The sequence below is a fragment of the Sabethes cyaneus genome, chromosome 1 (assembly GCF_943734655.1).
Source record: "Sabethes cyaneus chromosome 1, idSabCyanKW18_F2, whole genome shotgun sequence".
NCBI lineage: Eukaryota > Metazoa > Arthropoda > Insecta > Diptera > Culicidae > Sabethes > Sabethes cyaneus.
This window is the reverse complement of record NC_071353.1, coordinates 58,930,892-58,956,347: the sequence shown is the minus strand read 5'-3', so window position 1 is coordinate 58,956,347 and position 25,456 is coordinate 58,930,892. Positions and strand designations below refer to the sequence as shown.

General features: G+C 38.6%; 1 protein-coding gene across 1 annotated transcript in view; it reads left to right on the top strand.

Moving 5' to 3' along the window:
* Positions 1-25,456, top strand: part of LOC128737859 (sodium-independent sulfate anion transporter) — a 98,932-nt gene that overhangs the window by 61,329 nt on the left and 12,147 nt on the right. The window lies entirely within an intron of this gene.

The following is a 25,456-nucleotide window of genomic DNA, read 5'->3' as shown; positions in this document are numbered from 1 at the left end:
GCTGAACCGATTTATACGCTATTATTCTCATTTGAAAGGTAATATAGCCTGATAGATCACTGATGATTTGTTTTTTGATTGGACGTTTAATTCAAAAGTTATAAGCAATCGTATATAACACTTTAAAATTTTCAATAATTTTCGACGATTTCATCTTAGATAATTTATCTAGTTTAAATTAGTTTGGCATCAAATTAGAGGTTTTAATGCTGCAAATATATCTGCAAAATTTCAGAAGAATTGGTTTTGCCGGTCAAAAGATATTAACCCTTGAACACTCGCGCCAACTTTTGTAACACGGTTGCTCGCGCGCACAATAGCCCAAAACCAAAAAAGCGTGCGCATTAGAGTTTTGACTGGGAAAACCTGGTTTTAGGTTTATCGAACTTTTGGAAAAGTTTCTTAAAATTGAATGTTCTATCGTCCGGTAGAATTTAAATTTTGATTAATCCCCCTAAAAGTGAAATAAAATAAATATTTTTCGTCAGTTTCAATATAACACATTGATGTGTTTTATAAAGTTTTAGAGCATGTTATTACAAGAAACTTTGCTGAAGACAGTAACCTTCTATCTTTTCAGCAAAGGTAGAAAAATCTAATTTATTTTATATGAATTTGTAAAATCAGTTTTTCCATTTTAGCTCGTTTTGTAATTGTTGTATGACTTCTTCATGTTGTACAAATAGTAAAAATACTCAACTTTGCTTGTTTAGGAACTGCAGAACTTTGATTATAAAAAAATACCCTAATTTTGACACCGAATTACCCGACTATCGACAGACGGATACATTGAAAACGTTTTGCATTTGCTGCATACATACTCCATTTTTCCATATGAAGAAACGAGAGAAAATTTCAGTTGGGGCCAATTGTGGTACACCTCACATACTGATTGCTTCGTTTCTGTGATGTCAGTTTTTGCTGATCTATTTTGCCAACAATTTAAAGTATTAATGCATTGAAGAATTATGGCATTTTGCTCATAACAAGTTTATTGAAGAATATACGTTAGTAAAACATCGATTTGTAACCATTACAGGAAATTATGTATAGTACAAAAACCTATAAACTAGACCTTTACTACGCAATGTATATGTTAAAGAGTAATATTTCCTCTTACAACTTACTTTAACTTGCACTTACTCAAATTAGTAACACTCTTACTCAGTACTTACTCAGCAATTTCATGAAAAAAGGATCTATCAAAATTTATAAGTACTTCTATTTTGTTCAAATTTTGTAAACTTATTCAATTTCCAAAAAATATTATGTAAGCAAACGCTCTACGCAACTTTAACATAGATGAAGACCGTATAACCAAGATTTCTTTCACCACTAGGTGGATTAAATCGGGTTTTTGTTTTTATTTTTCTTTGGGAAGGTTTTCGCATAGAAGCAAATAACAGCAAAATAAGCAGAACGCTCGCTGCCAAGCGCATAGCAGCTTTCACATGCTTTCGTGTGCAATCGTATGCGTTCGTGTGTTTTCGTGTAAAAAAGTGACTCGCTACCACCAGGTTCGCTAGTATATGTAGAAAGTAGCATGTACGTGTTTGGATTTCTACTTCCACTTCTGTTCTGTGTTAGTGTCCTGCGCAATAGCAAGCTGAACCGAAGGAACCAAAAGTGAAACCAGTCAACGATGTGCTGCACTGGAGAAAGAAATTAAATTCTCTTGCAGAAGAGAAAGCCGCAATAAACGGCAGCGGAGTCGTGAGTTAATATAGAGAAGGCGCAACTTCCTCTATGATAACTCATGACGCCTGAATGGAGTCGGGATGAATTCAAGATGTAACATTTTGATGTTCATAATATTTTAGAGGATTTATCTGAAACGTGTAATGATACATTTCACAAAATTTGGGAGAGTTTTCGGTAACTGTAACAAAGAAAAAGTGGTACAAGACGTTGTCAATTTCCCGCGAAAAGGGGGTTGGATAGAATCGTTAATCTCACCGAAGAGCAGTACAAGACTCCCAGGTAACAATTTGGGTTTTATTACACTCTTATGATGGCATTTTTGGTCAAAATTGGTCATGAAAACCGCCATAAGAGTACAATAAAACTCACATTGTTGCTTGGGCTTTCACGTCCTGACTGCAACGTAATAAATTCTTGTCCAAACCGATGCGGGTAATTGAAGGTGTGAAGCAAGAGAAATCTAAAAACATTTAATACTTTGGAAACCAGACACTGGTATGGGTATCAATATTGACAATGGTGAATGGATCAAAAAGGCTACGGATGCTTCTGTTTTGTTATATAGGTGTTAGCAGAGAACACCCAGCAACTACAGGGCATCGTCAACCGACGCACAAATGGGCTCGTAATCCCAATATATTGAAGCCGCTAGTTTGGAATCCTGGCAAAGGGTGAATATGTGCATTCCATTACCTCTGTTCACTTATTCCTATTCCTAGCTCCACGAGGTGCCGGCTACGGTACGTAACCTCGGTTGTTGTACGCTAACAGGGAAAAGGGCACAGTGGCTTCCGCCCACCTTGAGATGGCAGCCCCGTCAGCGGGATTAGGACTTTAGGCCAACAACCTACTACACTCGAAAACAAAAAAGTTAATGAAAATGAAAAAAGAAATCAATCTGGATTATTGGCAACGACCTTTAGCATGAAAACACGGACACGAATCGGAACATGGAATATACTGACCCTAGCCTAGTAGGGTAAGCTGGCTCAGCTTGCACGGGTAGCTGACCGCCTGAAGCTTGAAATCCTGAGGCTGAGCGAGGTCCGCTGGTCGGGTACTGGCGAACACAAGACATCATTCGGGAAAGTTTTGCTCTACTCTGGTATAAGAGGTGAAAATGCTACTCGAGAAGTAGGAGTTGGATCCCTACTGAGCCCAGGGGCACATGCTTCTTAACTTGTATCTAACTCCACATATCGAAGTGGAGCTATCGACTGTTGATGATTACAAACTTTACGTTTTCGACAAGACAGTCAAACAGCAAAGCAAAACGACACTTATTTATTTTATGCCCGACGTTTCGATGTATTTAACATCTTTCTCAAGGAGTTAGAACCACGTATCGGTTTTTGTCTGGTGGCTTCTGTAGAAGGTTTGAACTAGTGACATTGATTAGTAATACTAGCATTAACCGACTGTATTCGAACGAAATTCTTGCGGATCGTTTTAACATACACCCTGGCTGAATCGGTATTCGGTACACTATTCGGCTATTTGGGGTACACTATTTACAGTCCACAGTACCTTTCGCTCAAATACGGCAAGTATCTTGTATGTCTTTCGTAGGCAAAGTTGATGGCTCAAGTCCGTAGGGCTGGTGCGGCGGCGAATGCTGTTTGATCGAAGAGCTTTGCGGAGCGAAAACCTGGCTCCTGGAAGTCGAATTCGTCCTTGAATTTGTTGTTGAATCTTCTTACTCGTAATATTGTCGGTGGTGACCAGAGACCCCAAATATACGGACCCATCAACCACTTCCAGTTCGTCGTCATCAATAGTAACTGTTCGTGGGAGCCGACAGTTATTTCTCTGGAGCCTCTTCATACCATATATTTGATTTTTTCATTGAGTAGTACAATCCTCCTAGCCTCCGTTTTTAGTCTCGCGATTGCCTCCAGCGTCCCAAGGTTTCTAGTAAAGATGTCGAGGTCGTCTGCGAAGGATAGGAGTAGGCTACTCTTGCTGAAGATTGCTCCTCTTGTTCCGTTGCCTGCTCGCCGGATCACACCTTCAATAGCGACGTTGAATAACATACAGGACAGTCCATCTTCTTGCCGCAACCCTCTACGCGATTCAAAAGGACTCGAGAGTACCCCCGAAACACGCATGTAGCACATCACTCGCTCCAGACGCATCAGTTTGTCCGAAAAAAACCGTACTGCTGCATTATCTGTCATAGTCGTATGCTGCCCTGAAATCCACGAAAATATGATGCATGGGTATGTTGTAAAAATTTAATCTGTAGTAGCACGGGCCCCCATAAAGCTCGCCTGGTGTTATCCAATTAAGTTTACTGTCTTTTTTATTGCTTGAATATTATCACTGCAACCAGTATTTCGATCTTTTGTGATATCGTTCAGATGTTTATCTATATTTAGTACTTGTATTTAGTACTAGTATTTAGTATTACTGAGTATAGTAACTTTTGTATGCATTTACGGTCCCTTCATTTTAAGAAATATTGAATTTTAAGTCATTGTTTTATGTAATAGGAAAAATTAGAAAAGAACCTAATGTATCGATATGAACAACACAAAATTATTGTATATACATAAGAGGTGACATAATTAAAAATCCTCAGAGTTATACATATGATGGCTGCTTCTCATCATTGTTTCGAAGGCATCGACTCTATGATGCAATAGCACAAAATTGTTATTAGGTTCCGCATCAATTGGTCTGTATTTACAAGTAGGAAATATGTGTTACCACGGGAATATCTGTCATAATTTACGAACTGTTCTGTAACGGTTATTTGTCACAAGTGTATCACTACAAAACACGTTCTGACAGTTCAGTTGGAATGTAGAATCTTTTCCGCTGGGTGGAATCACCGCAATTTGAACTAAAACGATAAAATCGGAATGTTACTTAACGCGCGGCAGTTGTACATGTCGATTTTATGATGACTGTAACTAAATATATAAACGACGTGAATAGATTTAGTTTATTACGATATGAGCCTTCAGTGAAATAAATCTTGTAAATTTCGCTGAACAATGAATAAAAAGCTTCCACTCAGAAAAGCCCAGCATGGCTTGTTTGACAACCTTTAAATAAACCTGTTCAAAATGTGACTAATCTAGGTGTGAACCCATCAGACTGCATGTCACGCAGTGTGCTGACCAGAACAATTATTCTATTGGTAAGAAATCCTGATTCAACTACAGTGGCTGGTGGTAAAAGGTCTGTAATGCATTTAGTAGGGCGTGTCAGTACCGGATAGGCAAAATAAAACTTGCACGCTGTTTGTGCCAATCCATCCGATTCTGTTGATCAGGATAGTTCCACATTAATCTTGATTTATTCCCACAGAACGCAACCCCAATGTATCCGTAATCATAGGTTTCCGTGTCCTACTATTTATTTATTGACTAATTTGTTAAGCTATTCGTTGAGTACGAAGCTCAGGCGCGTGTACTTACAAGTGCTATTATCGTATTGATTAGAATTTCAAACAATCTTGTCCGGTTGACTGACAGTTAGTCTTGTATGGTTGGGTTGGGTGTGAACTCAACCGCGAAAGAATAAAAAACAGACCCACAGCTTCTAGCCAGAGATGTCCAGACAGTTGAAAGGAACTTTTTTTGGTCACCGTATTTCTTCACCGTGTATTTTTGTGCTTAATTATTCGTGTGACAAATTAATTTAGAAGTTTTTTCAAGCTAAAATGAATCAGCAGCCTGGAAACCAAATCTAAAACAATTACACGACAAGTCACGATCAGGTCCGGTTTGATAATCCGTCCTAACTCTGCATAAAATGTATAACAGCTTTATAGCGTTGCGCTAGCGACTGATCTCGAATATAAAGTGATTCAATTATTGAATACTAATTAATTATCCCTGCGAACCCAGCAAAAAGTTCAACTGCCAATGTGGTTTACATCAATCAAACATTATATTTGCGATACCTGTTTGTGAGTATACTATTAGAAGAAGTTAAACGTTTTAAAATAAGCGTGTGGGAAATATAACGTCTAATTTCTTATTCAAGTCATATTTTCCCAAGAATTAAGGGTAATCGATTTTTAATTCGTAAACCTGATGAAGAAATATGATAAATTATAAAGGGGTGATCACACGCACCCTCCCAGTAGGTCTCGAGGTACCACTCAGGACTAACAGGCCAGTCGTCGTACCTGTATTTAAATCTCTAGTCCCGCGATTGTCCTGGACTGGTGGCGAAGTCTGTCGAATAAAAAAACAGACGGACAAGTTTCGCAAAGGGAATGTAGCTGCTAAGTTTTGCTTTGCTTTGATTACACGCGAAGTAGCAAAGTGATTTGAACAGATTATTCATTATCATTATAGGTCAAAAAGTAAAAACTACGCTGACAGACAGAGCTGTCAAATATATATTATTTTAATTTCGAAGTTAATTTCCATGTTTTGCTGAATGAGTAGAAGTTTATCTAAAAAATCCAACACCATCGAACTTGTTATACTGTAGGTATATAAACTCTATACATAGTCTATAGAATTTTAACGAGTATATAACGAACTTTAAGCATAACTTCAGTTTCTGTTCACTATGACAGTCCTTCAGCAGACTTTTCAAACAAATATAGGTTATGAGTTTGTATCATTCGTGAACTGTTTTAGAGGACGATCAAACTATAAATAAAATTCACTGCTTGCAAATTGTGTCTCCGTGATATGTTGATTTTGCTAAAGCCTTCGATAGAGTACCACACAATTTGATGATAGCAAAGCTTGATAAAATCGGATTTACGGAATGACTGACACGATGGATACTATCATACCTTACCGGTCGTAGTGCATTTGGGCGCGTAAATTAAACTAGCTCTATCCCTTTTGAAATACTTTCGGAATTACCCCAAGGAAGCCAACTGGGGCCACTGTTATTTGTTCTTTTCGTAAACGATAGGTGCTCAACTATAAGGTCTTCTAAGTACATGTTTGCCGATGACCTGAAGTTTTTTCAAGTAGTTGCATGGTTGCATCGGCAGTAGACTGTAGCGCCATACAATCCGGTATCGACTTGCTGTTAAATTGGTGCTCACTGAACGGGATGGACGTGAATGTTCAAAAATGCAACATCATCTCATTTTGCAGAAATAGACGCATAATCTTTTACAGCAAATTAATAATGTTTTGCTCAGCATGTTGCAGTTACTACCGCTAAGGATTACGCTATGCTAGGCTTCATTAATAGGAATACGCAGCAGTTCGACGATATCTATTGCCTGAAGTCGCTCTACTGTGCAATCGTATGCAGCATTCTGAAATATGGTGTGATTGTATGGGCACCTTACCACGCTGTCCATATCAACCAGATTGAACGAATCCAGCGTCACTTCATTCGATATGCTCTGCGAATGCTACCCTGGAATGATCCAATTCGTCTGCCTCCGTATGAACACCGATTTGTTCTTCTACGCCAACCTATTTTGACCAACAGGAGAACCGTATTGCAATGCTTGTTTATCTACGATCTTCTGGAAAATAATACTGATAGCTCCCATACAAATGAAACACATGTGAAGGTTTTTGGATGCAGAAATTTTTTCTATGGTGGATTGAGGGGGGGGGGGGGGGCGGTATCTCCCATACAAATAAAAGAAAAATTTCCTCATAACTCGACTATTAATCATGCAAATGAAACCAAATTTGGCATGTGGGGGTTTCTAGAGACAGGATTTTTTTCTATGGTGGTTTAAGCCCGCACCTCACTCTAGAAGGGAGGGGGGCTCCCATACAAATGAAACAAATTTCAGCATAACTCGGCTTCAGCATAACTAATCAAGCAAATGGAACCAATTTGGCATGTGGGGGTTTCTAGTGACAGGATTTTTTTCTATGGTGGCTCAAGACCCCTCCCCCTCTAGAAGGGGTGACTTCATACAAATGAAGTACCCGGCACGCGTTGCTACGCCATTACAAAAAGGGGGTACATGCATAATGCTGAAAATTTGCTTAATTGTAATCTTGCAACCAAGAGCTTTCTTTTGACGTAGGACTACGTCTTTGTTTACTATACTGGGACTGGGTAGCACTTTGTGAAAACGAAAATAGAAGTGTAACTTTTGAATGAAAGATGCTAATAACTACTAAACTACTGAACGAAAGTGAACAATATATGTGTCGTTGGATAGATAAAATAACCAGTAATTTTATGGAGGGGTAAGAGAGCAATTTTAAGGAGGGTGTAAGAGGGGGGGGGGGCTCCTATAAAAATAAAACACAAATTTCCTCAAAATTTGAGAACTAATCAAGCAAATGGAACCAAATTTGGCATGTGGGGGTTTTAGAAGGCAAAAATTTTTCTATGGTGTATAGAGAACCCTCTCCTCTTTAGGAGGGGGGTCCCATACAAATAATATACAAATTTCCTCAAACTCAAGAACTAATTAAGCAAGTGGAACCAAAATTTGGCATGTGGGGGTTTTTGGAGGCAGGATAATTTTCTATGGTGAATTAGGACCTTTGCCTTCTTTAAGAAGGGGGGATCCCACACAAATGAAATACAAATTTCCTCTTAACTCAAGAACTAATAAAGCAAATAGAACCAAATTTGGCATGTGAAGGTTTTTGGGGGCATGAATTTATTTTATGATGGTTTGGGACCCCTCACTCCTGTGGTAAGAGGATAAGAATCTAAAATTTCTCGAGTTCAATTACTTTTTACTTATGCAAAATGTTTGCTTAATTTGTATGAGAGCCTCCCCCCCCCCCCGCTTCCAGAGGTGGAAGAGGTCACAAACTACCAGAGAAAAAAAACTTGCCTCCAAAAATGTAGGCAGGTGGGAAGCCACATTTGTTTCTATTTGCTTGATTAGTTCTCGAGTTATGCAGAAATTTGAGTTTCATTAGTATGGGAGCCCCGCTTCCAGAAAGGAGACGGCAATCCGCCATAGAAAAAAAATTGCCCCTAAAAACCTTAGGTTGCTAAATTTGGTTCCATTTGCTTGATTAGTTCCCGAGTTATGCAATACCGGACAGTCATGATTTTCATAGTAGAAATGATGTATCTTAATAGCAAATATGATAAAATGAATAAAAAAGAAAAAAATTACCATATGTGTTGTGTTCTCTTTTTATGAGATTTCAGGAAGCACAACAATAATATACATTATATATTGTTGTAACAGCGCAATATCCTCACATTCAGCTATAAATCATCAGCAGTAATAGTGTGATACAAAATAAATACATCATTTTTCTAAACAGGTTTGTCCTATTAGCGGGCCAAAGTGTGTTTTTTTGCGGGGCAAAAGTTCGAAGTTTGAATTTATGATTTTTAATTTTTTTTGCTGAGCTTTACTGCACCTTTTAAATAACCTGCTTTGAATTTAATAACTTTAAGATTGTTTGTTTTGAGATATCTAATCATTAACAGTCATAAATTTGATTGACTGTTGTTTGCCGAGAAAAGTTGAATTATTAATATTTCTCTGACAAAATTTGCAGGATACCTCGCATAACGCTCGGAGTGATATAAAAAACGCTTCATGTTTCCGGTATTTCGGTTGTATCATAATAACTGGAAGTAAAGTAGGAATGCGCCATCATTACTATGCCAGATTACACCTAGGTACAGTACCGATAAAATTGTTATGACAGTTCCGAGTCAGAAGCTGAACTAACAAATACCAGTTGGCTTTGTGTGATAAAATGCTTTTTCGTCAATGCCAACCGCATGAGGGTATACGACGGGTTTGTACGTTCATTGCTCTTTATTTTAATGGGAAGTCATTCGTGTTTTTTTACAATTAGAAACATAACAGTTCTTGTTCTAGTAAGGCAATTGTTTGGTACTGCCCTATCAAGCAAATTGTGCTACTGTGCTACTTATAAAATGCTGCTACGTCATCGATTGATACGAAGTATAATTATTTTACATTTCATGCAAAATAGTTAATTATGACTCAGGTGTGTTATTAACACATTATTCATTTGCATAGTTGTGACTTCATGACTGCACCGAAAGAGATATACCTAGGTAACATAAAGTGACCAGATTATTTTTAGGTGAACGCGGTGAACATATATAGCGGCTGTTATAACGGTTACTCGACAGCTTGTATTGTACGGTTTTGTCTAGTTTGGAATGTGTAGATAAGACATATTCGAACGTTACAATTATTCGCAATGAATAACACAAAGATTCATCTTTTTGTTAGAAAAACCATTTATGTTATGCAGTGAAATTTTTTTTATCCTCTCATGGAAAAAGTAGGGAAAAGCATTCTACAGTGAAACGGCAGAAACAGTGAGACAACGCAGGGGTCCATCCCGATGTAGCGGTGGTTAGCATTCACGCCTCTCACGCCGAGGACCCGGGTTCAAATCCCAACCCGCAGAATTCACGAATGACCCAAACTGTTAAAGTTACTATAATCAAATTAAAAAAGTGAGACAACGCGAATAGCTTCGCCAACTCAATATTTTCTTGGAAAGTGAAGTTTGTGAACCTACATCACGTGGTATAATCAAATTAAAAAAGTGAGACAACGCGAGTAGCTTTGCCAATTCAATATTTTCTTGGAAAGTGAAGTTTGTGAACCTACATCACGTGGTATTGATTGAGAAAAAAAATTAATTTCTTTATAAATTTTCAACAAAAATCATGTTTTTGGGGGGTCAAAGTAAATTTTCAGGTGATTTTCAACAACAAAACGCACTATACTTTATAACCAAACAATATTTTTTGTTTATTTCTTGTTTATTTGCTAGTTTATTTGTAGGGAAAAGCGTAGGGATTTGCGGAGTAGGGAAATATTGTTTAAATTAAGCTCAAATGTGTATCTCAGTATTCTATACTCGCTGTCTCACTCTTCACTCTTGGTGAATACCTGGACAATACGTAAAACAGTTGTACCCATAGTTGTCCTCAGCCTCTAATCCAGCAATTCCTATTCCTATCTCCCCGTGTTGAAACTAAGGTCATATACCAATAGGGAAGGAGGCACAGTGTTGTTTTGGCACTATAAATTGGCCCTAGTACGGCAACTTATCTAAATCTAACATACTACGAAGCATACTAAATCTAACATACTACGAAGAAATCTAACATACTACAGAGCTCGGCGCACTACGGTTGCAAAGGAGTAAAACTATTCTCGAAGACCAAATCGGCCATCTTCGCATACTTCGGGAGTTCAATCTGACAACCTTAATAACTTCAGTCTCTGATTGCATGGAAGCCAGGGCAAATATGGACGTTCCATATGAGGTGATTGAAACAGATCGCTCAATGTGGAATAATGGAGTCAAGTCCGCCAAATGCGTGTCCAAATTAGTTTGGGAGTGCAGCACAGCATTGAGGGAGCTCTCCCGCCAAAACAAAGTTTTATTACTTTGAGTGCCCGGTCACTGCGGAATCGAGGGCAATGAATTTGCTGACAACCTAGCAAAACAAGGATCAGCTCAGCAATTTATTGGTCCTGAACGGTTTCTGGGCACCTCCACATCCGCCGTGAAAGGCGAACTGATGACATGGGAAAGGCTAGAAATAGCATCCCGTTGGAATCAAACACAGGGTTGTAGACAAGCCAAACAGCTTATCTACCCAAACCCTGCAGTAGCTAAAAACTATTCCATTTAACTCGTAGTGAACTACGCACAATCACGGGACTCCTAACAGAACACAGCCCCGCTCTTTATCATTTAAAGAATATCGACAAGGTATCATCCGACACCTGCCGCTTTTGTAACTCTGAACCTAAAAGTTCAACGCATCTGCTATGCTATTGCGAAGCTCTTGCATTATCAAGGCACAACTTCATAGGTAGTTTGCTTCTTACTGCATATAAGGTATGGAGCCTAAATCCCAAAACGGTCATTGGCTTTATAAACCATGTAGTACCGAATTGGGGCACAGGATTACAACTATCCCGCTCAACTCCATCAATGGGTATGAGCGGTCCGTAAACTGTGTACAGCAAACGGGGGCTGCCACAAAAGATGATCATTAAGACTGTCGCAGTGGCCTTTTAACCCAATGCCCTTCTGGCATACAAAAAAAACATACTACGAATCATCAAGAAAATTCGGCTTGGAACAATCGGTATGGGCAAAGGCGACTAAATAAGGACATGGAAACGAAACTTGGTACCTGGAACTGCGGATCGCTAAATTTCGTCGGTGGCGACAGGGTGCTGCTAGATCAGTTAGAACCCCGAAAGTTCGACATCGTGACACTGCAGGAGAGCTGTCGCAATGATGAGAAGTTATGGAGAATCTGTGGCGGCATAGCCCAATTTTACCAGAGCGGTGGAGCGACCAACGAGCTGGGAATGTGTTTCATAGTGATGGGCAGAATGCAGGATCGCGTTATGGACGAAAAAACGATCAATGAGAGCATGTTGAGGATAAAAGGTCGTTTATTCAACTATACCATCATAAACATGCATTGTCCATACACAGGTACCAGACTAGACCAACCAGACGACGAGAAGAAAGCAGCTTGAGGCAACGTACGACAGCTGCTCGCCACAGCACATCAAGATCGTCATCGGGGATAAGAACACCCAGGTTGGCAGGGAAGCAACGATAATGGCCAGCGACAACTTTGCAGCTTCTCGAGTCTTGGCGACTAGAAGCCCTTTCTTTCCTCGTTAAAATATCCAAAAAGTCACTTGAAGATCACCTAACCAACGAACCTTGAGCCAATTCGACCATATTCTCATCGATGGCCGGTTTTTCTCGAACGAACTCCCTGCAGGGTGCGGATATCGACTTGGGCCATAACCTAGTAGCAATACATGTGCGCTCAAAACTATCAACGGTTTATACCGCCCTCCACGGTTAAACATTCGGCAATGAGACAACCAGCGAGTGGCCGAGATCTATGCTCGCATACTGGATGAAACCTTAGCTTCCTCTGTGGAGCTAGATGTTCGACCTCCGGCCTTTCGAAACTTCGAGCGTATGATTGATGGGGAATACCAACTAGCGATGGATAGCAAAAAAAGCGTGGAAAAACTATCCGAGCATTGCTACAAGGGAGAATTTGGCCAAGTATCGACGAACGTGGAATGACTTCACCAGGATTCTGAGAAGGAAAACGCCAGAAGGAGGACAAAAATCGTAAGGAACTAGAACAATTATTCCGGGTTAATGACACGGGCAAGTTTTACTAGAAGCTGAACCAAATTCGTAAGGCCAAACCACCGTAACCTGACATGTGTAGGGGCAAGGGAGGGAATCTAATCTCAAACGAACGCGAGGTGGTCGACAGGTGGGAATAGTATTTCGGTGAGCATCTCAACGGTGGTATAACAGGAGTTGCAACGGAAATTAACCTAGGTGTCGGATCCCGATCTCGAAGAGATCCAGCGAGAAATGGATCAGCTGAATAATAACAGAGCCGCCGAAAAGGACCGATTTCCGGCAGAACTCTACAAAAATGGCCAGAACCGCTACACTCAAAATATTCTGCACATAACTAATAGTAGATTTTCATATGAAATCCCATATGATTATCATGTGCCGCATATAAACACAATCCTTCCAGAAATACACATAAAAATTATACGCAGATGAGTAGTATGTGCAATCATACACATAAAACTTATACGCATATAAATAGTATGTGCAAAGTTTTCGCGTGCACATAAATGATAACTGTTTGGCACATAAACATCATTTACAGGGCACATTGCAAAAATCTATATGTGGGACACAAAAACTATATGAAAAGTTTTCTCAGTGTAGCAACGGCACTTCACTGGATAATTTCAAGGATTTTGGAGAAGGACAAAGGAGGGTTTCATTTGTGGACAAAGCCGCTTACATATACATACTTAAGGATTTACCTTAGCATCCATTAAAACCTGGAAACCTCGCAATAAACGGCGAAAACGGGAAAAATCGCGATACGGAAAACCACGGCTCCCATCGCTTGCGTTGATAAACAAAAAGCAACACCACGGAGTTGTGAACTGTCAATTGAGAGTTGCAGAAAAACAGGGGTTAGGACAAGCAAAACCACGTGTGCAATAAAATTGGAAGGAGTTTCGTCAGTTGTTCCAATTAGGGTTGGGAGTACCGACACTATTTTTGAGAACCGGTATTTCGGTACCGGTAGTACCGGTTCCAGTACCGGTATCCATATGTGTTGAAGAATTATAAACTTTATTTATAGTAAGAACCGAAAAAACTCATTTATTTATTTTAACACTGATTTGTTTCCGTGCTACTACATAGAGGCAGTAGGATCGTTGCACTAGTCTCGTAATTATCCTGTACTTTAACAGCCGGCTGTGAAGTCCGTTGATTAAGAAGGGTCAAGTATTAGAAAGACGTTTGAGCCCGAAACTTTGCTTTTTTTCGTCTTCGAAATCCGACTTTAAGATGCACAGAATCCATTACAAATTTGAGAGTGTAACTTTTCTTATGAGAGATATACGAGCACTTGCCTCATCTGAATGAAAGGTATTCTGGACTATTATAAGCGGAAAACAGAAAGTGGCGTAGGCTCAAGCAAGTGCTGCAGGCATTACTTAGAGATCTTTCCATCGTATACTTGGCGAATATCAGGAAGCTACGGAATTCCCCTGGCACCAGGAATAGAGGGGCCCAGCGCGCTAAACCCAATGGCCTAATGGCTCGACTAGGTTGAAACTGACTTGAGAATTTGTCGATACGCTTAACGAATTAGCGACCAATAGCTCACGTACCCAGGACCGAGTGCAATGGAGACAAATTCTTGCTACAGTATGAGCCACCGGCTAGATGAGAACCCGCTAGATGAGAAGGAAAAGGATGCACAGGACATTCATGCATCATTGTCTTCCATGCCAAAACGAATCTTAGTATTATAATTGTCAGGCCCTCTTGGAATCTACCGACTTCACGTGAAAGGTACTCAAGGCATCGAAAAACATAACCAAAGCTTTGCCTGTCAAGGGCAAATTGAAGGAAACCGATTTATTTCAAAGATTTCTTTGGTATCATGGCGTAATCGAATTCGTTGAAGCTGGGACTGCCTTGAAGTACTGAATTTAATCTATTTATCACTCTTCGTCTCTTTACTAATGAATGGTTTCTGTTCATGATAATCTATGTTAATAATGATGAACATTATGGAATGGACTTTCCTTGATAAACCAAACTACTTGGCTAATTCTTTTGTTGTGTAGTCGGTCAGTGAACTTCGTAGAAGGCAATCTAGGTGTAGTGGTTAGCATTTACACCGAGGACCTGGGTTCAAATCCCAACCCTGTAGAAATCAAGAGTGACTGTTATCGAAACAAAAAACTTCGTTGTATATTACAAAGTTATCAGGGATAATTATCAGTTTTATTTCTGCTGCAACGGATATGAATTTCAGCATCAGTGTCTGGAACCGAAATACCGGTATTCTCGCATGCCAGTACCGGTATTTCGGTACCGGAAAATCGGTCGGTAGTACCGGTATTATCGGTTCCGGTACTCCCGGTATCCCAACCCTAGTTCCAATTATTGAACTTACGAATTTATCGGCAATTTGTGTTAGAAAGACTCAAATTTCTTCGTTTATTGAGTATACCGTTTATACGACCTTCTTTAATCTGAACATTATTAATCTGTACCCCGGTGGTATGAATGCGTTCACATTAAAAACCGATCAAACGTCATACACAATTGACGTTAAAGTTGACCGGATAAATTAAAAAAAAGCAAAAAAACTTAATGCGTTTCCTATTACTCAAGAACTTTGGCAATATAGCTCATAAGGAACCTGCCTTCCGCTAGCACTCAAAATAGACCATTTTAGTCGAAACTGCCGAGCCAATTGCCTCTTCTACAAACCGGACGTTTAGAATTCGCGCATGTTTGAAATGTTTTCAAAACGTTTGTTTTCGTCAAATCAAAACAACAAATGCATAGGGTGCGCGTTTTGCGCGTGTATGAAAATGAATAGAGTTACCAAATATTCAGATTAAAAATGAACTCGCCCAATCTGAACGAGGTGTTTTTCATATTAGCGGGGGTTGAGTGTAGTAAGCTTCTAATAAACCCATAGAATATTTTTATTTGCATCTAACTTTCGATGAAAGCTTATTTTGTAAGTCAACTTTCTTAATCATTTTGACAAGAAAAATCGTTTGGTGAAAGCGAAATTGGGACACATGTAAGAAAATTTGTTATTACGCTTAAAAATCATGTTGATTTACTAAGAAAATAGTAACATTCTAATGGATAACAAAATTATCTAGCTGATGTTGTTATTTAATTACATTTGACATAATAAACCCTCGTGAAAAGGTACAATAATTGGGTGGTGTGCAATAATTGGCAAATTACCCTAAATAGAGAATTTCTTGAAAAACTCTTCGCAACTTCCAGAAAACAAAGCTGTCTCATCTAAAGGTTTTTACTGAGCCTTTTACCATTCAACTGGTACGATGAAAAAATTAACTTTCCGGAACGTTTGGTCATCCGGGACAAGACATCCAAGTCCTGCACTCTCCCGCAAAATCCGAGACTTCTGGCCGTTTTGCACCAGTAGTAGTCAGTAGTCCCAAGCAACAATGTAAGTTTTGTTATACTCTTATGGCGGTTTTCATGACCAATTTTGGTCTTAAATGCCATCATAAGAGTGTAATAAAACCCAAATAGTTGTTTGGGGTCGCTTCATCTTCATTCATTTCATTCATTTACCCGCCCAGTTAGCTTCAAGGTACGATGCTGGTCTAACAAGCTAGTCGTCGTATGTTCGAATCTCGGCTAGGCGGTGCTTGCTAGTTGCTTGCTTGCTAGTTAGAGTCAATAGGATCGTTGCACTGGCCCCGTAATTTTCCTGTACTCTAACAGCCGGCTGCGAAGTCTGTCGATAAAGAAGGGTAATGTCTAAAGACGGTATAAACCCATGGCTTTGCTTTTTTTCATCTTCATTCCAGTGATACGTACGTTTTCCAATCATAAACCCTGAGTGGCCATAACTAAGAAACGAAAATGGTTGTGACATTATGGTAACCGACGTATTTTGGACCCCATCAGCAGCTGAACATAATTTGAGGACTTACAGTAAAATCAAATGGAAGTGCCCAAATTATGTTCAGCTGCTGATGGGGTCCACACTAGGTTGGTTACCCTATCTTTTATATGTAATGTAAAGAATATGAAAAGACTGTGCTAGATCGAAACTCAATTCTGGCTTTAGTTTTCAAAAGGTCGCATAATCAACCCTTTTGCATGGGTTATGCGACCTTTTGAAAACTAAAGCCAGAATTAGGCACATTACTTCTAATTATATCTCGTTTTGAATTATTTCCCTGCAGCAGCTTGGTTGCGTTAGGGGTCGATTTCAAACAGCAATGGAAGCTTTACTTAGAACATGTTAGTTCAGGAATGTAAATATCTTATTTTCATAAAACATTGCATAAATATCTAATTTGCATAAATTAATTCTACTGCTAAAGTATGGGATGGAAAGTTTTGGAATAATTACGTCAGTTGATTCGGAAACAAAAGAAAGGCTGGTTATTAAGGATTCGCATGATTGTGATCTTCTCAATTGTGCTGTGCACTAGTACAGATGTTTGATGCTGTGTCGGCTTCTACGTTGAATTAGTTGCTCGGAGTACTTGCGCAGTTGATCGTAATCTTAGCTATTTGATTAGCCTACCGTGCTATGTATGATTAGTACAATCTATGTAAATCAGATCGGAATGAATAAAACGAGGCGTAAAACGATTGCGATATTGCTATGCTAGTACTCAGAAGCAGTTTTTATAATTTTGTTAACTGACGCACGAGCAAAGCAAGGCGGAATGCCTAGAAAGTTCGGCTTGTAAGATAAGTATCTTCTCTCGAATACAATATGTTATCTACAAATATGAAGATGTGAAACTCACCTATAATTTTTCCAAATTCTACCTTATTGTGTAAAATTTTCTATGTAAAACATAACAAATACCAAATCTTAGGAGCTTTGAAAATGAGCTCTAAAGCTTAAAAGCAGAACTTTTGAACAACTTTCCCAAAACTGAAAACAAAACGATGTTGTATGAGTCTTGTAAACAATAGAGTTTACATTGGTAGAAATTTGCAAAAAAAACTGTATCTAAAAATAAAATACGTTTTAAATATGTGCAAAATACGTTTTACTTAAATGGTTTTTATGCTGCTAAGCTGCAAACGATTGCATTTATTTCAAAATTTCATCGATCGGCAATAGTAAATGCTAAAATAAATGTATAACATTTTATATTTCCGCTTGTACGTTAATTGGAATTTGGTCCAGTTATAGCTCTACGCACTATACGTACACACACGTTTATTGCTCTAAAGAAAATAAAGATAGCGTCGTGAAAAGTTATTCTACTCTTTCAACTGACATCGTTTGTTTATCCCTGGTTAATAGCAATTTTGACATTTGATACTAAAAGTGAATTCAGCTGAAGAAATAAAAGTAATCGCCAAATAGGCTGAAAATACATCTTCTACCCTAGTATCTGTAATTCAAATCTGCTATTCTAAATCCATGATAAATTCGGTACGGAAAGGTATTTTCGGCCTGTTCCTAAATTCAGCCTATTTTCAAAAACATTTCATCAAGAAGACTGGCAACTCTGCCAAAAGCCGAGAGACAGTAACAGCAATGCTATCTACCGAGTTAAAGTTGAACTAACACATACTAGTGTGTGTAAATTAAAATATGAATGAACACAAACACGTATGCAATGCATTGCCACGCTCGCACACTTCTTATCCCACCAATACATGTATAGAGCTTGCTAAGTCCAGCGCAAAAGGCTACAAAAACTTATCGTTTATCACTCAAACGTATGTTTTTTACCCAGTTATACACTGGGGGAAAACAAAAACAAACGTGTAAAATCAATGTAAGATCTAACAACAGCAACAACAAAGCGCGCGTCGATGTGTGCGTACGATAAACGTCAGCAAGCTCAATACACAGCTTGAACTTTTGTCGGGAGGGGTGCGTTGTTGATACTGTTGCTTGCGCGAGCAAGAGATGCCAGTCTTCTTGATGGAATGTTTTTGCTATTTTCCTTTTCTCTCGCTAATAAAAATACTTTGCCGACATACAATTTTAATATGTTATAACTGTATTCTCAAAACTGTAAGTAATCTACTGTTTTTTATTAAAAGAACGTCAAAATCACCTGTTCTTCCAATATAGAACTAGGTCATAGGCCGAAAAAATAGATGCAGTCGCTTATTAGGCCGAAAATACCCTCCTGTGCCTATATACGTAAAGGTTTGGCGGTCGCTTGAAATATTTAATATGGATATTTTATTTTTCATAATGCGAAGAATTGAAAACCAAATTAAACTCAACTTTTTCACAATTTCTCAAATTTGCAATTAGGTTATAAAACGTTGTCTGCGTGGCTCTATGGATAGCGTTGTCCATCCGCTATCTACCAGGACAGCGACATCTAGTTCGATTTCTGATTAGATAGGACTGCAATTTCTTTCGATCAGTACTTTTCCGATAAATTCTCCTAACTAATATGACTAACTGGTCGAGACCGCTATCGCCCTGTTCTAAACCAAGCGATACTGTTTGGCTTTCCTGTTTTTAAAAAATTTCTTTCATTTAGAATTTTCCTGTATTCGAATTAGAAAAACATTCGAAAAGCCAAATCGAATGAAATACATTCAGTTCAGAATGAAATATTCACATTGTTGTTCCTACTATTAGCGCAAATCTTCCATTGCAGCTATTAAGACGTGTTTGGTGGCTACTTATGCAATGCTATTGTCTATTTATTTTTCGTGCTATTCTTTGATTTCGAGCTGCTGAAACATAAACAACTAACAGTGTAATACGTGGCTGACGTGGCAGCTAGAAATGATCAGGTACTTCAGGTCATTTCCTATACATATCTTCACGTACGACGATACACGTATGTATGACGACGATATCAATGACTGCTTAAGATCAATTCGTAAACTCAAGTTACATCGCTCTAAGGTTTGCCAGAATGATCTACGGATCATATTCCCAATGGTCAAATTTTATTTCAGCATGAAAAAATTTTGATTGCTTTCTTTTGTGATCGGTTACCCAAATTCGCTGATTAAAAAACTCCAATTTTGACGTCGAGAAATTATTTTTAATAGTAGCCACAATTGATACGAACTTTTTGTTTTTAGTAAACGCTTGGACCACACTTTTATGATTTTTGAGCTTTGTAAACAAAACATAACCTGAGAAAAAAAATTGCTTTTTTTCATTTTATCTCAGACTGTGGTCAGAGAAAAAATGAAAAGAAAACAAAATTTTATTTTTTCAGCTATCTTTTCTTTTTCTTTTTTCCCAAGCTGCGTTTTATTTACAAATCTCAAAAGTTGTGAAAGGCTTTTCTGCACTTCAACCAACAAAATAAAAAAAACGTTTGTGCCAATGCGTTGAGTAGTTTCCGAGAAAAAGGTACCTAAGGTTTGAAAATTGTGTTTTTACACGAGCAATGTTTTATTTCGTCGAGGTTGTCCCACGACGCAGTGGAATACTTATGCGCATGATCGTTTTTCATCCAATTCCCGTTGTCGATCATTACAAAATTAGTATCAAAATAACTAGAAAGGTTTACAAAATCAAAGTCTAAAATTAACTAGAAAGGTTTACAAAATCAAAATCTAAAATTTAAAAAATCGTAATTTTTTCAAAAGATTTTAGTTGCTCATGTCCATGAAGTTTATTTATTATATCAGTTGTTGAATAGAAATATGTATGTGATTTAGTTTATTATTTTATTTTTTATATCATTAGATATGATATGACTGGAAAATGCCGCGTTGAGTAAACATAATATTGATATTATTAATAAAAGTGGTATTAAGCCCCAGTATCTTTTGTTTACAATATACGAAAATTTATCATACAATACATGGACAATAAATAATGTAATGGCCTTAGATAAATAACATAACAAAACAAAATCATAAACAGAATTTGCTGAAAACTTCAACTGTTACCATCAGTGTCCGGATAAGACTGGCAGTATTCTGACGGACGACCGTGAGGTGACCGATAGGTTGAAGCAGCACTTCGACGAACACCTGAATGGCACCCAGGCGGAGAACCATGGCGGCGGGGAAAGCGGTTTCGACGGTGCAACAAACGGGGAAGAGGTGCCAGCCCCAACGATAGGCTAAGTTAAGGAGCTCTTGCAGCTAAAGAACAACAAGTCCGCAGGAAAAGATGGCATCGGAGCGGAGCTTATTAAAATGGGACCAGAAAAGCTGGCCGTTTGTATACACCGACTAATTGTTAGAATTTGGGATACGGAATAGCTACCGGAGGAGTGGAAAGATGGGGTTATCTACCCGATCTATAAAAAGGGCGACAAGTTGAACTGTGAGAACTGTCGAGCGATCACCGTTCTCAATGCCGCCTATAAAGTGCTGTCCAAAATCATTTTCCGCCGTCTATCACCAATTGCGAATAGATTTGTGGGATCTCATCAAGCCGGCTTCGTCGAAGGTTGATCTACAACGGATCAAATATTTACACTGCGGCAAATCCTCCAAAAGGGCCGTGAATACAGAGTTCCCTCGCATCATTTATTCGTTAACTTCAAAGCCGCATATGATACCATCGACCGGAAAGAGCTATGGAAAATCATGGACGAGAACAGCTTCCCCAGGAAACTCATCAAACTGATTAAATCTATGAAGGATGGTACACAGTGATGTGTTCGGATTTCGGGTGGGTTGTCAAGTTCATTCGAATCACACAGAGGGCTTCGTCAAGGTGATTGTCTTTCATGCCTGCTGTTCAACAGAGCGCTACAAGGTGTTATGAACCGAGCGGATATCAACACGCGGGTACGATATTCAACAAATCTAGTCAATTCATCTGCTTTGCCGATGACATGGATATTATCGGCAGAACATCCGTGGCGGTGGCTGAACAGTATACCAGACTAAAGCGCGAAGCAGAAAAGATTGGGTTAAAGGTAAATACGTCTAAAACAAAGTACATGCTGGCCAGCGGAACCGGGGCCGAACGACACCGCTTGGGCAGTAGTATATTGATCGACGGCGATGAGTTTGAGGTAGTCGATGAATTTGTCTACCTTGGCTCACTGGTAACGGCGGACAATGATACCAGCCGTGAGATTGGGAGGCGTATTATCAGCGGAAGTCGTGCTTACTATGGGCTCCACAAGCAATTGCGGTCGAGCAGACTAAGTGCCCGTACAAAGTGCACCCTGTGCAAGACGCTTATTTGACCGATTGTTCTCTACGGGCATTAAACATGGACAATGCTCGAGGAGGACCTGTGAGTGCTCGGAGTTTTCGTACGACGAATGCTAAGAACGATCTTCGGCGGCGTACAGGAGAACGAAGTATGGTGGGTGGAGGATAAACCATGAACTCGCACAGCTCTATGGCGAACCCAGTATCCAGAAGGTGGCTAGCTGGACGGATACGATGGGCAGGGCATGTTGCAAGAATGCCGGACAACTACCCTGCAAAGATGGTGTTCGCCTCATATCCGGTAGGAACAAGACGACCAGGAGCGCAGCGAGTAAGATGGTTAGACCAGGTGGAGCGAGATATGGCGGAGAGTACTCGGTGTCCGAGGAATTGGAGAGCGGTAGCCCTCAACCGAGTTACATGGAGAAACTTTGTTCAACAGGCTTTGACGGAAAGCCACCTAAGTAAGTAAGTACTTCTAAACGTTGGCTTGATAAAGTTATTTGTTCGAAACAGTTTAAATTTGACATGAAAATATAAGATTTTGAAGAAAAAATTCCTATAGAAGAATAGAATAGAACAGAATTCCTATATCTTTGATTCCTATACAAAATAAAACTAGCTAAGCAATGTAAAACGTAGAAAAAATCAGAAAAAATTGCAGTAAAACATCAGTAAAAATGTCAACCTATCGATATGCTTTGTAAATCGAGTTGCCGCGTACATTTTTGCATGCATTCCACATTACCAGCACCCTCAACAAAAAAATTATGTGAATAAAACTTTATTCAACTTGTATACAGCAAACCTGCCAGGACTGGAGTCATAAGGTCTGTGCTGGAGTTTTAAATTGTTCTAAAATGTTTTTCTTCTATTGATGCTGGTGTTAATAGATCAGTTTATCATGTCCGAGCGTAGAAGACAGCTTTCAATTTGAGCTAATTTGTACTCAAAATACTATCTACTTTCAAAATCAACCTTGCAGCGCAAATTTTGTTATTTTTTATTTTTTTGCTTATAATATTGTTTCTCTCTACATTAAATTGTAAATAGAAGTAATGAAGCAGGTATTTTTTGTGTTTTATCTTAAAAACCTAAAGTGTCCGAGCGTAGACGACTTCCCCCTATGTCAGATGAATTAACTTTGTGTCTTCAAAATATCTTGAATATCTGTCTTGCTCGTGACATCAAAGTCTGTATTCGAAAAACAAACGGACGCAAGAGAATCCACTGATCACTCGGAGCAAATAGTTGAAATGCTGAGCTGTTATTCAAACTATTTCGTCTTTTTTGCAGGAGTTGGATAGCTTTTACATTTCTCAAAGAATACATGCATAGATTTTTGTAAACATTAGCTGTCTATCCACGATAGTTGAGAGAAAATCTTGCGAAGTTTCCGTATGTCGTACTTCCGATGGAGCGTAAAAATTGTTTCACTGGGAAATGGAAGATCAGAAATATTTTATCTGTCTAAATGGGAAGGGATCTCGTGACTAAAACTTTAGTACTTACGTATGTAATTCTTTTAAAAACTCGAAATAAAGTATTACGAAATAAAGTATTAAATTGCGTATGACAAAGGGGCTCGTCACCCTATTTGAGTGTCTACTCATAAATAAACGCTAGATAGGGTAACCAACCTATTTTGGACCCCATCAGCAGCTGTACATAATTTGGACACTTCCATACAAACGTATGCAAAGCAGAATATGTATGAGGTGGAATATTCGACTCTAATTTTTGAGATTTGTAGGCTTACTACACAAAAATTTATAGATTCAATAGCAACATATTTTTGGTATGTTGGCTATCAAAATATTTATCATTTGTATCTTGATCTATTGTTGTTAATGGTATTAGTATCGTTTTGATGTAATCAATCACTAATTCATCTTGATTTGGGGTTATTAGTAATTGTATATTTTTCATGCTCGCGATTTGTTATGATTCGATCATTCGATACATTACTTTTATTATTTTAAGTGTACCAGCCTTATACGTCTAATATTGTTTACGTGCAATATCTCAGGACAGTTCAGTCTTACATTCTAAATCCATTGAAACATTGAAGATCAAATACAAACCCCTTTCTGTCATCAACAAACGATGGAAATATTGTGATTTCGTGTTTATACGTGGTAGCAAGTAAATACCGGAATGATTGTATAACTTTTCGCTATGAGAGATGAAATAAAAATTACAATATTCTCTAATCATGCCATCTATATAATTTCACTACAGTGATAAAATAAAACCTGTTTGCATTGGTAAGTAAAAAATTACCTAGCACCTGACAGGAACGTGATCTTCAGGGGTTTCACGTGCTATACCACAAGGTAGGAGGCAGCTCTGGGCATGCGTCTTAAAGGAATCCCCTTCGTAAATCGTGGGGCGTCACCGAGAGGTGTTGCAGAATCGGTCCCTGGAGGCAACTGTTGCCTCTACTCAACCGGCAAAATTGATCGCGTCTCGATTGCAATCGAGCGTGTGAAGGGGAAGATGGAATTCCCCTTTCACGCTTGGCGCTGTTTAGCTCAACGCATACTTCCAGCCATCTCTCCCCGGGAAATAACTAGAAGTAGGGGGCTGGATTGATTCACTGTTTGATGATGGTGATGATGACGATGATAATAATGATACAATCATTAACGGTGTCGGCTTGTCGCGGCACTGGGCGATTTCAGCCGAGGAAAATGGCTGATTCGGATCAGTTATAGCTCGACTAGCATCCGGGCAAGTTGTGATCAGTTCTTTGACGAATCGTACGAAAAGTGTTATTTAGAACTGTTGAACTGCGAGTGAATGTGTACAGTGTTGACAGTGTATTATTAGTAAATAAACCGATCGAAAAGGTGATTAGATTTTATGTATGGGAAAATTCTAAATAATACTTTTTTTAAGCGAATATGTTTTTGATTAGAGTGATAATTTAGATCTCATTTTTAACAATCTGAGAAGAAACGGCGACACGTGCCGTAGCCATCCTGCCTATCTTGCCATCCGCAAATGTGAATCAAGTTTTTTATTTATTACGAGATAATCGAAGTTAATTGTCCTAGGTTCAATAACTATTGAATTAAGTAGCGCTTACACCCAACATATCCAGCGAGTTGTACGGTTAAGTTTTATAAACTTAAAAAACAATCATTTCTAGAATTCAACGGATTTGTTTCAGGTGCATCACCCAAAATTAGTGTTTATTTTGAAAATATGTGAAAATGACTGTACTTTAAGTGAATCAGTTTCAACGAGTTTAGTGTCAGTGAAACTTGGGCAAAACGTGTTTGGTTGATCCATTTAATTTTTTTATAATAGTTACAGTCTTTTTATGTCAAACAAAAGATAGAAACGCATTTTCGTGTGCAGTTTGTATACACCTTGATGTTGGTGCTATCATTTTGGTCAATTGTTGACATCGCTATGGTAATAATTTTTATCCTGGAAATTAAAAAAAACGTGTTCGAAAACAGACACTGAGGAAGCCTGCAAGTCGTAGGCGAAATCCGTATCTGTCAAGAATAAAATATACATAGTAGAATTAAATTGGATAAGTTTTCTTTTCATTTAATTTCCAGGTTTCGTATTCTACTAAGATGCTCCAAAAACTTCAGTCATAATTTTTGAGA